Source organism: Aotus nancymaae, unplaced genomic scaffold (genome assembly GCF_030222135.1).
Source record: "Aotus nancymaae isolate 86718 unplaced genomic scaffold, 86718_ANA_hifiasm-v0.15.2.pri h1tg000067l, whole genome shotgun sequence".
Classification (NCBI taxonomy): domain Eukaryota; kingdom Metazoa; phylum Chordata; class Mammalia; order Primates; family Aotidae; genus Aotus; species Aotus nancymaae.
The window spans coordinates 37,313,316-37,328,887 of record NW_026988482.1 but is presented as its reverse complement, the minus strand read 5'-3'; the positions used below and the strand labels follow the sequence as shown (position 1 = coordinate 37,328,887).

General features: G+C 39.2%; 1 protein-coding gene and 1 pseudogene across 16 annotated transcripts in view; one reads left to right on the top strand and one right to left on the bottom strand.

The window, feature by feature from the left end:
- Positions 1–15,572, top strand: part of CADPS (calcium dependent secretion activator) — a 472,594-nt gene that overhangs the window by 46,637 nt on the left and 410,385 nt on the right. The window lies entirely within an intron of this gene.
- On the bottom strand, positions 13,092–13,206 carry LOC135270911 (U6 spliceosomal RNA; annotated as a pseudogene).

The window sequence follows — 15,572 nt, the reverse complement described above, 5'->3', positions numbered from 1 at the left end:
CAGAAGGGGAAAAAAAACTGAAAAGGCAGCAACCAGCAGATTTTCTTCCAACAAAGATCCTTTCCCCACAGCCTGTCCACCCCTTTCAAGAAAGGAATAGGTTAGAGATGCTGTACCTAAATAGCAGAGTGGCCATGTTACCTAGCAACCACACCTAAGGATGGGTACTAGACATGCCCACTAATTACCAGAGCGAGGAGACCCTCCCTCAAAGTGTCACTTAAACTGTAAGAGCATTATGTTCCAGTGACATCTGTGAAAGGCTAAGAATGATGTGAAAGCCCCCTCTGTCATGAGTTTCCTGTCAGTTGCTCAGGAGCTATGGAGACTTGAAGACCCATCAAGGATAATATTTAAAGATATGAAAGCATGGTTACAAGGTTTTCCCAGACCAGTTTCTGCCCTTCTTACCACAACACCAACTTTTAAAGAAACTTTTTATTTTGAAATAATTGTATGTTTACATGCAGTTGATCCTATATCCCCTTTCCCCATTTTCCCCCAACAGAAAACATCTTGCATAGCTACCATACAATATCACAAGCAGGAAATTGACATTGATGCAGTCTATCAACCTGATTCAGATTGTACCAGTTTTATGTGTACCATGACAGCAATTTTCAGGAGAACATAAACCTGATCTCCTACTGAAACAAACCACTCTCCTAATTTCTAGGAGGATCTCCTTTCTCTTTTTGATAAGTCTGATCAACTGAATACATGACTAAAGCAAAAGTCCTTATGTCTCAGAAATTTCTCGATAGTTCCACAAGAAACTAACTCTCTTCTGCCTCCACTGCATCTTCTATGACCTGCCTCAGAATTCTTGGGATAAGGCAAAAGCTATGCCCCAAGGTCACATTAGGATTTAGGATCAGGCACAGCAGCCCATTCTTCAGTTATTTGTAAGTCCATGGCCTGTGCATAGATAGACTGGTAAATTCTCTGAGATCAGGGAATTCTTTGAGGTCAGGGAATTTGAAGATCTTATTGTTACCCTGGCTTCTCCCCTGATGCCTTAAGTGCTGCTAAAACCTCCCAGCTCAAGTGTATGATTCTGTGTGTGTCTGTCAAAATGATGGCTGAGGGTAGGAGAGAAAGCTTGACTTGGAGGTGTAATCATAGGAAGGACTATTGTACCTCCACGCATGGGAAGCAGCTTTGCTTCTGGGCCAGCCTGGGAAGAACTGTTTTCAAAGTTTAAAGTAATTTTCTGTGGACAGCAGTGATGATATGAAAGGTTTCAAGGAAAGGGTTTAAGGTTAGAAGCCGGAATAATTGGAGTTTAAATCCCAGCCCCATTATTTCCCATGTATGTGACAAATGGCCTTACCTTTGGAGCCTCACTATCCTCACCAACAACGGATTGGAGATGGAAATGACAGTGCTTACTTTATAAGGCATTCTGAGGTTTACATGTTGAAAAATGGTGGTTCTCAAACTTGAGCACACATTGGAATCACCTAGGGGGTTTTCTGTACCTCCACGTCCAGCGTTTCGGAGTCAGTAGGTCTAGAGTTAGGCCTGATCATTTGCCTTTCTAACAAGCTCCCAGGTGCTGTCACTGCTGCTGCTGGTTTGCAGATCACACTTTGAGAGTTCTTGTGATCCCGTTTATGATCACACTTTGGGAACCCCTAAAATAAGGAAATTAAATGCCTAATAACATATCTGACTTTGAGTATTCACCCAGGGGAAGCTAGTTCCCCTCCAAGCTAATAAGGAATAAGGAACCCTTCCCACCCATAAAATAAACAGAATTAACTGACTTTCTAGAAACTGACAGAACTTCCTGGTTGGCAGAAAGCCATGTCAAAACAAGCAATGTGGAACAAAAGGCTGTGAAATTATCAAGCAAATATGACAAGTGTCCACAGCCAATTTTCCTATTTTGCAGCGTGAGAGTGATTTTCTTTTACAAAAGAAAGCAAATTTAGGGTTAGGGGCTTCGCCCTGGATATATGTGCCTGTGTATGTGTGTGCTGGTACATAAAGCTGGCTTGCTTCCTCCCTGACATGTAATACTTTAACCGAGCAGGCCTATAATACAGTTTTGTAGCATGTGTATGTGGGAGAGAATGTGGGAGAAAGAAGCTTGGGAAAACAAGCGTTCTTAGAAGAACTGCAAAGAACCTCTCATTAGAGAGGCAAATTAAAATATTTCAGTCCCTGGGCTATTCTTTTTAAATACACCAAATTACATCAGTTCGTAATAGAAGAATAAACTGCAGACTTTATAGAATTATCTTTTTTAAAAAAAAATGGTGATATACTTCACTTGTGCTGTGAGCAATATAAAGAAAATTACTCAAAATATTTTCTTTGCCACTATGGATGTCTTTCTGGAAAGGCTGGATCCCCAGGTATAAACCCGACGGATTATTTTAATAATCTCTGGTGCACTAAATTTCCTGACATTGCATGCAAGCCTTGATTTCGTTTTATTAGCTCGCTCCTCTGCAGTCTCCTTACAATCTCTTGTCTTCCCGCATTGGAGGGAACACTCTCACAACTGATGATAAAGCTTATATTCATTGCCATAGCCTCAGACATGACTTCCAGATTCAAGGTGCTATTAAATCCGTTGCTGCCACAAACAGTATAATTGACTCCGTTTTTAGCAAATGATAACTGTTGAATATTCATACATCAAACAAACATCAGTAGCTCTACTTTTCTGTCAAATATCTGGGCTGTGCTTTGAAATATATCTATGAAGATATTCTTTTTCTTTCTTTTTTTGAAGTTATAGCAACAGGTACCAAAACACAAGCTGAGTATCTCAGAAGGAGAGCTAAATGACAGTGGCAGTCTCAGCCTTGGATTATCAATTTGAATTTGTTTTTTTTTTGTCCAGATCCTCCTGATCTGAGATTATTTCAGGCCATTTTTCCCCTGGCACATTATGTAATGCCTGCAAAGAGGAGAAGTCAGATGGAGGATCAGAGCAGGAGCCGTGGCAGAAAAACATGGACAGTGTTAACTTAGGCTGTCATGCAACTTGTAACCGGCAGCCCCCTAAGGTCCAGCAAGATGCAACTGACAGGACTTCTGATCCCAATCAGTTTATTCCTAGGAAAGGCAAGCAGCAGGAGTTGAAATAGTAATTGCTTTCCTTTATTCGAAGACATCATGGATGAGACGATTAAAGAGATTAAGGCTTACCTCCTTCAGTGCGCCATAATAAATGTAGTCTGCTTTTCTGATAGGACTGTAACTGTCAATCAAAAGATTAGGCCTTGTGGGGTAGAAAGAGGAGATGGCCTTAAAATGTATTCGAATTTGCAAACTACAGCTGTGTATTTTAATCCTGGCGACACACATTGATCTTCCCCCTCTTTGAAGTCTGCTATTAGCCACAGGCTCTCTGGCCCCAATGACTTTTCTTGTATTTTTTTAAAAAAGAATATTTTAAAAACTCATTTAAAAATTATACTGCATTGAATCACCCAAAGGGAAAATATAATTAAAATAACCATTTGTATTGCCCTCAATGAAAAAAAAACTTTGGAAGTGTGCTTAACTTTGGAATATACATGTCTGATTGTTTCATCAGAAATTTCAGCACTGTATATCTAAAAATATTTTTTTCCAGTAGGTTTGGGATTTTGTACTTAGGAGGAGGCTGTTTATCCATTTAGCAATTTAGCTGAGGGCTGAGTATAGGTTTCTAATCTTAGCAGTACAAGTATGCCTGTTGGTTTAAGTCGTACCACCTGAGTTAGTGCTGCCACAACACAGACATTCTGTTTTCTCATTAGCTGTCACACAATTGTCTGCACCTATTAATTTTTGAAAAGATAATAGATATTCTTGGAGAGACCAAGACAAAGTGGCAGAATAAATGGCAGGTCATTTCTCATGTGGTGACAGAACTTAAGCATTTGCAAGTTTCTGACTATTGCCAGCAAGGGTCTGGGTTCATTATCTCGACCTTGACATCTGGGTTCCTAATCTGCAGACTCAATTTCTTTCCATCATTTCCCTGCCTGAAATGCCAGATCAGCCAAGATCTTATCTCTTTTATTTTTTAATTTAATTTTTATTTATTTATTTGTTTGAGATGGAGTCTTGCTCTGTCATCCAGGCTAGAGTGCAGTGGCGCGATCTTGGCTCACTGCAACCTCTATCTCCTGGATTCAAGCGATTCTCCTGCCTCAACCTCCTGAGTAGCTGGGATTACAGACATGAGCCACCATACCTAGCTAATTTTTGTATTTTTAGTAGAACAGGGTTTCACCATGCTGGCCAGGCTGGTCTCGAACTCCTGACCTCAAGTGATCCACCTGTCTCGGCTTCCCAAAGTGTTGGGATTACAGATGTGAGCCACCGCCACTGGCCAACCTTGTCTCTTAATGTTTCTATATTGAATGAGCAAGCTAAATATGTCTGTTACACTATTTAACTAGGAGAAATCCATCCATTTTTCCATTTGGTCATCCATCCATCCATTTATTCATTTATTCAGGTGCCTACTCTGCCTGATCCTGGTGCTCAAGACACCAGCTGTGAATAACATGCATTAATTCTCTACCCTCTTGGAGTATATAATCTAACCTGAAAAGCAAATGTTTAATAAGTAATTAGGCATATGAAGAAATTTGAAAAAGAGCCTGGCAAGGATGATGTGGTGGGCAAAATTACAAGAATGCCCCCAGTGACACTTGCCCTTAAATAATTCCCTCTGCTTTTGTGTGGGTAGAATCTGTTAATTATGCTAGCACAGGCATGCGTCACCACACTTGGCTAATTTTTGTATTTTTAGTAGAGACAGGGTTTTACCATGTTGGCCAGACTGGTCTCAAACTCCCGATCTCAAGTGACTCACCTATTCTGCCTCCCAAAGTGCTGGGATTGATAATGTTAAGTTATATGGCAAAAGGGAAATTATCTAATGTAATTATTGGATTCCTTTCAAAGAAGAGCATTTCCTCCACGCTTTAGCAGAGAGAAAGTCAAAGAGACTCCAAGCATGAGAAGGATTTGATGCACCAACACTGGCTTGAGGATGGATGGCCATGTGATGAAGCATGTTGATGGCCTTTAGAAGCTGAGAGTAGCCCCCAGCTGATAGCAAGCTGGAGGCTTGCCATCAAGGAGGCAGAGACCTCATTTCTGGAACCACAAAAAACTGACCTCTGCTAAAAAACCGAGCTCGGGAATGAATTCTTCACCACAGCTTTCACGTAAGAGTCTAGGCCTTATGACACCTTGAGTTCAGCCTTGTGAGACTGGTATGGGTTGAATTGTGTTCCCCAATGTATATGTTGAAACCCTAACTCCTGGTACCTATGAATGTGTTATCATTTGGAGACAGGTTCTTTGCAGAGTTAATCAAGTTAAGATGAGATCATTGGGGTGGGCCTTAATCCAGCATGACTTTGACTGGTGTCTTTATCAGATGAGGTAAATTCTGACACAGACACAGAAACACAGGAAGAATGCCATGTAAAGACACAGACACAGAGGGAAGACAGCCATGTGAAGAGGGAGGCAGAGACTAGAGATATGCTGCTGTAAGCCAAGAAATTCTTGGAGCTACCAAAAGCTGAAAGAGGCAAAGAACATCCTTCCCTAGAGCCTTTGCAGGAAGCTTGGCCCTGCCAAGACCTTGAGTCTGGATTTCTAGCCTCCAGAATTATAAAATAATACATTTCTGTTGTTCTAAGCCACCCAGTTTGTGGTATTTTGTTAAGGCAGCATAGAAAGCCAATACACAGACTCTAAAGCAGAGAACCCAGGTGACCCTGCCCAGACTTTTGGCCTGCAGAACTATGAGATATAATAGGTGGTATTTTAAGCCCCTAAATTTGGAGTGATTTCTTATGTAACAATAGAAAATGAATACAACTAGTGTGAAGAGTTCTAATCTACCTAATCTGAGGGTGATTTTCCAAGAGGGATATTTAAGATGAGGAAGAAAGAGTAAGTAGAAATTGTCTAGGAAAGAAGAGAAAAGGAAGATTGGTCCAAAGAGAGGAAATGGTATATGCAAAGGCCCTGAAGCTGAAAAGAGCCAGCTGCATTCAAGGAACGCAACTATTCAGGCTTACACTTTCAAATAGTATTGTTATTAATGCCAGGCCTAAATTAGGTGCTAGAGACAAAATAAGGACCTGCAGACCAAGCTCATATCTTAGGGAGGTTAAAAACACATAACCAGACCAAGAAATAGTAATTCCACTTTATATGGTAGGTTCTGAAGGATAAAATATAGGACTGAGGCAGAAAACCACAGAGTATTGCCTAAAATATTAAAAATCAGAGAGAGAGTGATGTACCATGTTCCGTGAAACTAGAGGGGTAGGAAATGCCGGATCAAGGAGGGTGCTGTGATTGTCTGTTTCTCTATTTGTGGAATGTTTCAGAAAAGTGCTGTCTCCCTTCCTGAAAAATCATAGTAGCTATACTGCTATGAAAATCTCAGCACCTTATATGATATCCACCTGTACCTTTTAAGCTTGACGCCAGTGTACAAAATTCTAGACCATTCCCCTAACCTAACACAGGATTATACTCCTGGGGTTATAATTACAGCCTGTTCAGGATCATTGGGCCTTTATGAAAACTCACTGCTCCCACTGACACTGCATCTTTTTATTGTTTCTTTAATTTCAATGTATTTGTATCGTGTGTGTGTGTGTGTTTGCACACACATGCATGTGTATGAGGTTCCCAAGACTATCCTCAGTTTAATGATCCACTAGAAAGACTCAAAGATATCAGAAAAGCTGTTATGCTCATGGTTACAGTTTATTGCAGAAAAGATACAGATTAAAATCAGCAAAGGAAAAAGTGCATAGGGCAGAGTCCATGGGAGACCAGGCACAAGCTTCCAGTTATCCTCTCCCAGTGAGGTCATAGGACAGCACTTCCTGCCCCCAGCAACAATGTATGACAATGTGTACAGAATGCTGCCAACCAGGGAAGTTCACTCAAGCCTTGATGTTCAGGATTTTTAAAATTAGGAATTGGTTACATAGAGGTGGAGTGCCCACATGACTGACCTTAGTTACACAGTCGCCAGCCCAAGCCCACCGTTAATCACATTGTTAGCATAAACCATCTGGCATAGCCCAGTGCCCCAGGTATAGAAAGACACTCTTATCAGGCAGAATATTCTGAGGGTGTAGAAGTTACCTCTCATAAGCTGATGAAGGGGGCCATGCCTTTCTTTGGAATGTGAAAAATTTGAACATCACAAACCTGCTGGGTCAATCCTTTACTGTAACACACACACACAGGTTGTCATTGCTTTAGCCCTCACTCCAAACTTTGCTTTTCCAACATGTTGAGAGCATGATCACCAATACTTGGAATTGTAGCAAAAAGTAAAAATCATTTTGCAGTGTTTTTCTTATATATTCCCTGATGTAGTGGTTTACAAACATAAGTTTACATTGAAATATGCTTGGAGATGTTTTTTCATTTAATTTGACTTTATTGAAGGATAATTTACATTCATTCAAACAAATAGATCTTAAATCTACAGTTCACTGAGTTTGGACAAATGCATACACACATAACGCACACTTCTTTAAAAATATAGACCATTTCCAACACTCGAGAAATCTCCCTCATGCCCCCCCACAGTCAATCCCTGCCCACCCACCTACACCACCATCTTCTGGAGCCAATAATTGTTCTTATCTCTTACTAAACATTAGTATTACCTAATCTAAGATTTCATAAAAATGGAAATATTCAATGTATGATATTTTGCGTTTGGGTTTTTCCCCCTCACTCAGAATAATGCTATTGCAGATCAACTATGTTGTGTGTATCAGTAGATTGTCCCTTTTCTCTGCTGGGTACTTTTACATTGTTTGGCTATAACACTATGTATCAATTCTCCTTTTGATGGATATTTTGACTGTCTCTAGTTTTTAACTGTTAGGCATAAAATTGCTATGCTTGCTGGGCATGGTGGCTCACACCTGTAATCCCAGCACTTTGGGAGGCCAAGACAGGCAGATCACAAGGTCAGGAGTTTGAGACCAACCTGGCCAACATGGTGAAACCCCCTCTTTACTAATCATACAAAAATTAGCTGGGCGTGGTGGCACACACCTGTAATCCCAGCTAGTCAGGAGGCTGAGGCAGGAGAATCTCTTGAACCTAGGAGGCGGAGGCTGCAGTGAGCCAAGATTGTGCCACTGCACTCTAGACTGGGCGACTGAGCGAGACTCCATCTCAAAAAAAAAAAAAAAATTGCTATGCTTATTCCCATACAAGTTTTTCTGGGCACTTATGTTTTCATGTCTTGGGTAAATAGCTAGCAGAGAAGTTGCTATCTTGTAAGGTAGGTATATGTTTATCTCATCTGCCAAACCATTATGCAAAGTAAAGTGGTTGTGTTATTTACACATCTCCCAGCAATGTATGAGGGTTATGGTTGCTTCACATCCTTTCCAAAATTGGTCTGTCTTTTTAATTTTAGCTGTTCAGACAGGTGTGGAGTGGTATCTTATGGTAGTTTCATTTGCATTTTCCTGATAACTATTGATGTGGAGCAGCCATTCATGCGCCAATCTTTGCGAGATGTCTGGTCAAGTCTTTTGTCTATTTTACAGATTCTGTGGTTTGGCTTTTCACCATTGAGTTGTAGGAATGCTGTCCCTGACGTATTCTCCCCTGAGAGTTTGATACGGTAGATCTAGTGTAGGTCTCTGAAGGACCTGACGTGCAGGTAAGTTTAAGAACTAATGTATGAAAGGGTCTGATGTCAGTTTGTAAGACTGCAACTCTGCTTGCAGCCATAATTTGAAATGTTCCCATCCAGAGGCTTACTTGGTGGTTATTTTACATTGTTAAGGAAAACATTAGAAAAACAGTTCTCAAAGGTGGTTTCTTTCTCACTCTGGACTTGGCACTGAATTTTAACATCAACCTAAAGCTAGAAAATTCCTAGGATTGGACAAAGTCACTTAAACCACATATGGGTTGCACACAGGTATTATTATAATTGTTAAAGGGTCCTTGAGTTGATTTGAAGCAGCATCCTAAACCACATCCTGTTTTTCTTCCCTCAGAGGGAACTGTGGTAACGTACACATTTGAACGTGGAAGCCCACATGCAATTTGCATTATTTTCTAAGTAAAATTGATTTGGAAACTACTTGAACCTTGTTTTAATGTTCACATTGTACCAATTTATCTAGCAGACAACCTCCCTGACCCAAAATGTTGGCTTCTTTCTACTAGGTAATTTCTTGAATTTTCATAGTGATTTACACAGTATACCAAATAAGCTACCTTCTTAAGGACCTCCATCTATTCTATTTACTCTCAAAAGAAGAGATTAAATAAAGAATTTTATCCAGTTATTTAATAAGCCCTGGACATTTTCTCTTTACAAAAACTCCAGGTTTGGAAGTTGTTTTGACTCATAGTTCATGGTTCTAAGGGGTTAAAGCACTCTAAAAATCAGATTATTCAAATCAGATAGATCAAAAAGTTTCTACAAACTTAAACATCCAAACTGTGCAGTAGATTATTTTTCTTTTCCAGGGAGCCCTGCTGCCTTAAAGGCAATACAAAGATGGCATATAGATTTTATCTCATATGACAATGTTGAATGGTGCAGCTTCCTGAAAGATCATGCAGAGACCCTTCCCTGATCCTTAGGAAGGCGTGTTGCAGTTGATTTGTGATGCTCACCATCATTCTGCAAAAATATACCTTTCTCAATATCTGATCTTTCGAGATATGAGGTTCTGAAGTTAGCCAGAGAGCAAATTCAAACAAATGGTGCAGTGTCTATCGAATATCCTGCTATCCTGATGTTTAGAAAGCCTCTTCAGTCAACTTTTTATTCTCCATGTAAGTGAGAGGAGATATTTTAAATCCTAGGGATGCAAGGTGTTGAAATCCTTAGAGACTCCAGGTGACCTCTGGTCTAGGGACTTCATATGCCTTTGCCTTTACTTCCTGGCCTTGGACTATTTTATGTTATTCCCCCTAGGTTGAGGTGGAGAAAAGCCAAAAAACAAAATTAACTGGATCCTTCACTTCATTCACAACTCTGGTTAGAACACTTTGATAAGGAGGAGGAGGAAAACCTGGGCTTCAGCTTAGCTTCTGGGTCACTAGTAGATCTTTGTCACTGTGGACTAAAGAGATTTGAAAACTGGGAGGATTAGCACAAGATACTGAAATGTGAAAAGAGTGATGACTATGTGGCAGCTCTGTTTGGTTTCCTCCAGGAGAAACTGCATTTTTAAAGCTCTCTTGTAAAAATTGTGAGGCTTCTGATTGCACAGTTTCATATAATTCTTTACAAAGGTAGGTTCCTGCAAAGGCAGTGAGGTTGTGTTTATCCAGCAGTGCTGGGACAGCTTCATTTAGCCATGCCTGCTTTAAATGTACATGTATATATTCAAAGTTACCACCGAGGGGAAATTTTCTTCCTTTTCCCCCGCTGGAGTAATGTGTTTGCTCTAAATGACTGTCCTAAGCTGCACATTGATTTGTTTTGTTGTTAAGTCCTCTCCTGTGATTTCTGTATGATGTTTGGAAATGAGGTTGTTTTAACACAAGTTACTTTCATGGGTGGGGGAGAATAACAACATACCCACCTTGGTAAACAAATTTATTTGAGGATCAGTGGGGGTGGTGAGTGGAGACAACCTCTAAGCCCACAAGTAGTCAGTTCCTTGGGGACTGCCTCCAAAGCCTGCAGTTAGCTAACCCTTTTCCTAGAGAGACAGCAGTTCAGAAATAGTTAAAATGGGAAAGGGTTTTTCTCATTACATATAGGCTTTGGTATGCACAACACATTTGTCTTCCTTTTGGCCATATTGATATTTCTTATAAATACGCTAAGTGTTCACAGCAAGAGTGGGTCAGAGTATCACACAATTGTTAATTTAAAGCTTTATTAAAGTATATGCATCCCCCACAGCCACACTCCATGGGAGTTAAATAGGTAGAGAAAAACTGATCTCTCTTACAGCACAAATTGGAAAATGAAATGAGAAATCAACAATAAATATTTTAACCATTCAAGTTCTTCATATTATCACAAAAAGATCAATTTGAAGATTTCAGATATATTCCAAAACTGTTCTAATCCAATCAGAAAAGTATAGTTATTACTCATCTTTCCTTCTTTTAAGTAAATTTGCTTGAAGAAGAGAAAGAACTGGATCTAGGGAGTGCAGGAAGGCATGGCAAGGAGAAGGGAGACTGAGAGAGAAGGAAAGACACAGGCAAACACAGAGAAAAACATCCCTTTTTCTTAAAAGTCCTATCAGTTGTTTTGCCTTGGTTTAGTTAGAAACTCAAAAGGGTAGAAGCAGGAAGCAGCACAATATGACCAATTTTTAACAGAAACACATGGGGCAGGAGTGTATGATACCAAGCATCTCACTTTCTCATGTATCTGATTATTTTTATGAAAATGGTATTGAAGCATAATGAACATCAGATAATTGTATAAATCCTATGTGCACACACCCGTGTAATCTGCACCCAGATCAAGGAACACAGAATAATATCTGCCCCCCAGGAGACCCATCCTGTCCCCTGCCAATCACTTCTCCCCCACCCTCTATCACCATTATCCTGATTTCTCAGACAGTAGATTAATTTCTCCTATTTTTGTAGTTTATATAAATGAAATCATAGCATGATGTCTCTGTGACTGGCCTCTTCTCTCACTAATTTGTGGGTTTAATTCATGTTTTTATGTAGCAGTAGTTGCTTTTCACTGTGTGTAGAATTCCATTGACTATCATGAATATTTCACCCATTCTACTGCTGATGGGCGCTTTGGTTGTTTCCAGTACAGGGGTATTATAATCTGTGTTGCCATGATCAATCTTGTATGTACCTTGTTAGTGAATATTTACCTACATATTTTATCTTCATTTATTTTAAGAACAGCAGTCTCTCAGAATACTAGGAAACTGAAATTTAATTTGTTTTTTAAAAAACTATATACATGGAAAAAACACAGAACGCTTTCAAAACAGTTGACTAGCTCTGCTAAGAGAGGAAGCAAAAGGAAGATGGAAGTCCAGGAAAACCTGTCTTGTGAAGTTGGTGTCAAAATGGAGTTAACATTTTAAATGTTACGATTTGTTAATGATTCATATCATTGACTAATTGCTTTGATCTTTAAAGTAATGAAAATAGTTGAAAGAGGAAGAGAGTGGATACTCCCTGTGCTTAGCAATTAAGTTTCATGGAGATAATTCCTAAGAATGGCAGAGCACAAAGTATACCCCAGTTTCATTTGAAATACGGTCTTGAAGCAACAAATTTGTGTTGCATTTTCAGAATATGGCTTGACAGTTTCGAAGGAATTGTAAGTTTGAGAACCACCATAATTTAGGTTCTTTTTTTAAATTTTTTTAAATTTTATTTTATTTTACTTTAAGTTCTGGGGTACATATTTTGCAGGATTGTTACATAGGTATACACATGCCATGGTGGTTTGCAGCCTCCATCCTCATCACCTACATTAGGTATTTCTCCTAATGTTATCCCTCCTCAATCTCCCCACCTCCTGCTATCCCTCCCCTAGTTCCCCACCCCACAACAGACCCCAGTGTGTGATGTTGCCCTCTCTGTGTCCATGTGTTCTCATTGTTCAACACCCACTTATGAGTGAGAACATGCAGTGTTTGGTTTTCTGTTTTTGTGCCAGTTTGCTGAGAATGATGGTTTCCAGATTCATCCATGTCCCTGCAAAGGACATGAACTCATCCTTTTTTATGGCTGCATAATATTCCATGGTTTATATGTGCCACATTTTCTTTATCCAGTCAATCTTTGATGGGCATTTGGGTCAGTTCCAAGTCTCTGCTATTGTAAACAGTGCCGCAATGAACATATGTGTGCATGTGTCTTTATAATAGGTCCATTTATAATCCTTTGGGTATATACCCAGTAATAGGATTGCTGAGTCAAATGGTATTATTTCTAGATCCTTGAGGAATCACCACTTATAGTGTAACTTCTTCCCAGGATTTAATTAGACGTGTGGAAAGTTATAAACCCATACTGAGATGCACTGTATATGTGAAACACACAGATTTAGAAGGAATTATATATTTATAAAAGTAAAATATCACATGAATAGTTAAAAGAATTTTATATGAACTGCTTCACAAATTTATATCATCCTTGCATAGGGGCTATGTTAATCTTCTTTGTAATCATTCCAATTTTAATATACATGCTTCCCAAGTGAGAGAGCATGTGTACTGATTATGGTTTTAAATGATAATATTGTGGATACACCTGGTTAAATATATTATGAAAATTTTATCTATTTCTCTTTATTAAGGTAGCTATAAAAACTTAAAGTTACTTGTGTGGCTTGTGTTACATTTTTACTGTGTTTTTAGATCTTCACATCACCTTTCAAAGACTGGTGGTTTCGCAAAGAAAACAATGAGTTTGACAGGACTGGGGAAACTAGTGTCTCAGGTGATATATTACAAGTGCTTACTTTGGGTATCTACCAATGGATTTCAGGGCATATGTTGATTTAGTGCAGTAGCAACTATCTTTTACCTTATTATTTCAAGGCTTCTATGGTAAGATTAATATAAATTTAGTAAGTGCTAACTGTGTGCAGAGATAAGAGAGACATATGGCCACTGTCTCTTGTTGAAAAGTTCCACGTTTCATTCATTCATTTCTTCACTTAGTAAAAATTTATTGAGCTTCTACTCTGTATTGGCAACAAGGCAAAGCATGGGAGATTTGGTGTAAACAAAGTAAAGCCTCTACTGTTTGTTGGCCACTTGTATGTTTTCTTTTGAGAAGTGTCTGTTCATTTCCTTTGCCTACTTTTTTTTTTTTTTTTTTTTTTTGAAACGGAGTTTCGCTCTTGTTACCCAGGCTGGAGTGCAATGGCGCGATCTCGGCTCACCGCAACCTCCGCCTCCTGGGTTCAGGCAATTCTCCTGCCTCAGCCTCTCTAGTAGCTGGGATTACAGGCATGCGCCACCGTGCCCAGCTAATTTTTTGTATTTTTAGTAGAGACGGGGTTTCACCATGTTGACCAGGATGGTCTCGATCTCTTGACCTCGTGATCCACCCGCCTCGGCCTCCCAAAGTGCTGGGATTACAGGCGTGAGCCACCGCGCCCGGCCTCCTTTGCCTACTTTTTAATGGAGTTATTTGCTTTTTGCTTGTTCAGTTAAATTCCTTACAGATTCTGGACATTAGACCTTAGTCAAATGAACAGTTCACAAATACTTAATCTTATTTTGTAGGTTGTCTATTTGTTGATAGTTTTGCTATGCAGAGACTCTTTAGTTTAATTAGGTCCCATTGTCAATTTTTTTTCTTGTTACAAGTGCTTTTGAGGACTTAGTCATAAATTCTTTGCCAAGACTGATGTTCAGAATGGTATTTCCTATTTTTTTCTATGATTTTAATAATTCTAGAACTTACATTTAAGTCTTTAATATACCTTGAGTTTATTTTTGTATATGGTAAAAGGTAGGGGTCCAGTTTTATTCTTCTGCATATGGTTAGCCAGCTCTCCCAGCACTATTTATTGAAATAAGGAGTCGTTTCCCCGTTGCTTATTTTTGTCAACTTTATCAAAGATCAGATGCTTGTAGGTGTGTGGCTTTATTTCTGGGTTCTCTATTCTGTTCTACTGGCTTAAGTGTCTGTTTTGTACCAGTACCATGCTGTTTAGGTTACTGTGGCCTTGTAGTATACTTGGAGGTTGGATAATGTGATTCCTCCAACTTTATTCTTTGTGCTTAGTATTGCTTTTGCTATTTGGGCTCTTATTTGGTTCCATATAGATTTTAGAATAGTTTTTTTTTTTAATTCTGTAAAAAATGACATTGGTAATTTGATAGAAATAGCATTGAGTCTATAGATTGCTGTGGGCAATGTGACTATTTTAATAATATTGATTATTCTAATTCATGAGTATGAAATAATTTTCTGTTTGTTTGTGTTTAAACATTTTTGACCAGTGCCCTTCCCCTGTGCTTTCTCCATCAATCGCCATCCACAGCCTCAGAAATTAGCTCATTTAATTTCTACCAGAAAGTCAGAGATTCAGGAGGGTCACTAACTAAAAGCATGTTACACATATATACATGAATCATTTGCCTGGAGAGTCATGACCCTGGTCTGATGCTTTCAAATGCTCTCTCATATGGAGAGATGGATAATCCACTCTCTTATAATTCAGAAAAGGGTCCAACGTAAATTTCCTAAAAGCACTTATGTGTGTCTTTCAGATGATAGAAAGGATGCATTTTGAACCATTTAATTGCTCCTATGAGTGACTTGCATAATGCCTATAGAACCATCTAGATGGCACATGTTTCCTGAAACAGCACATGCCAGTTTTCTTTGCTGCCTTTAAAATGAGATTGCAAGCACATCTGAAGCTAAATGACTCTTGATGTGTGATTGTACCTTTACCGCCATTCTAAGTAAAAAAGATGGCTTTTTTTGTTAACTCATTTTCTAGCAGGAAGGGATCATTTTTAAGGAGTGAAATTCTGGGTTCAGATTTCAGCTCTAGTACTCACTCACCGATGAACCTTGGACATATTAGCTGGACGGCTTGAGCAGCTTCACCT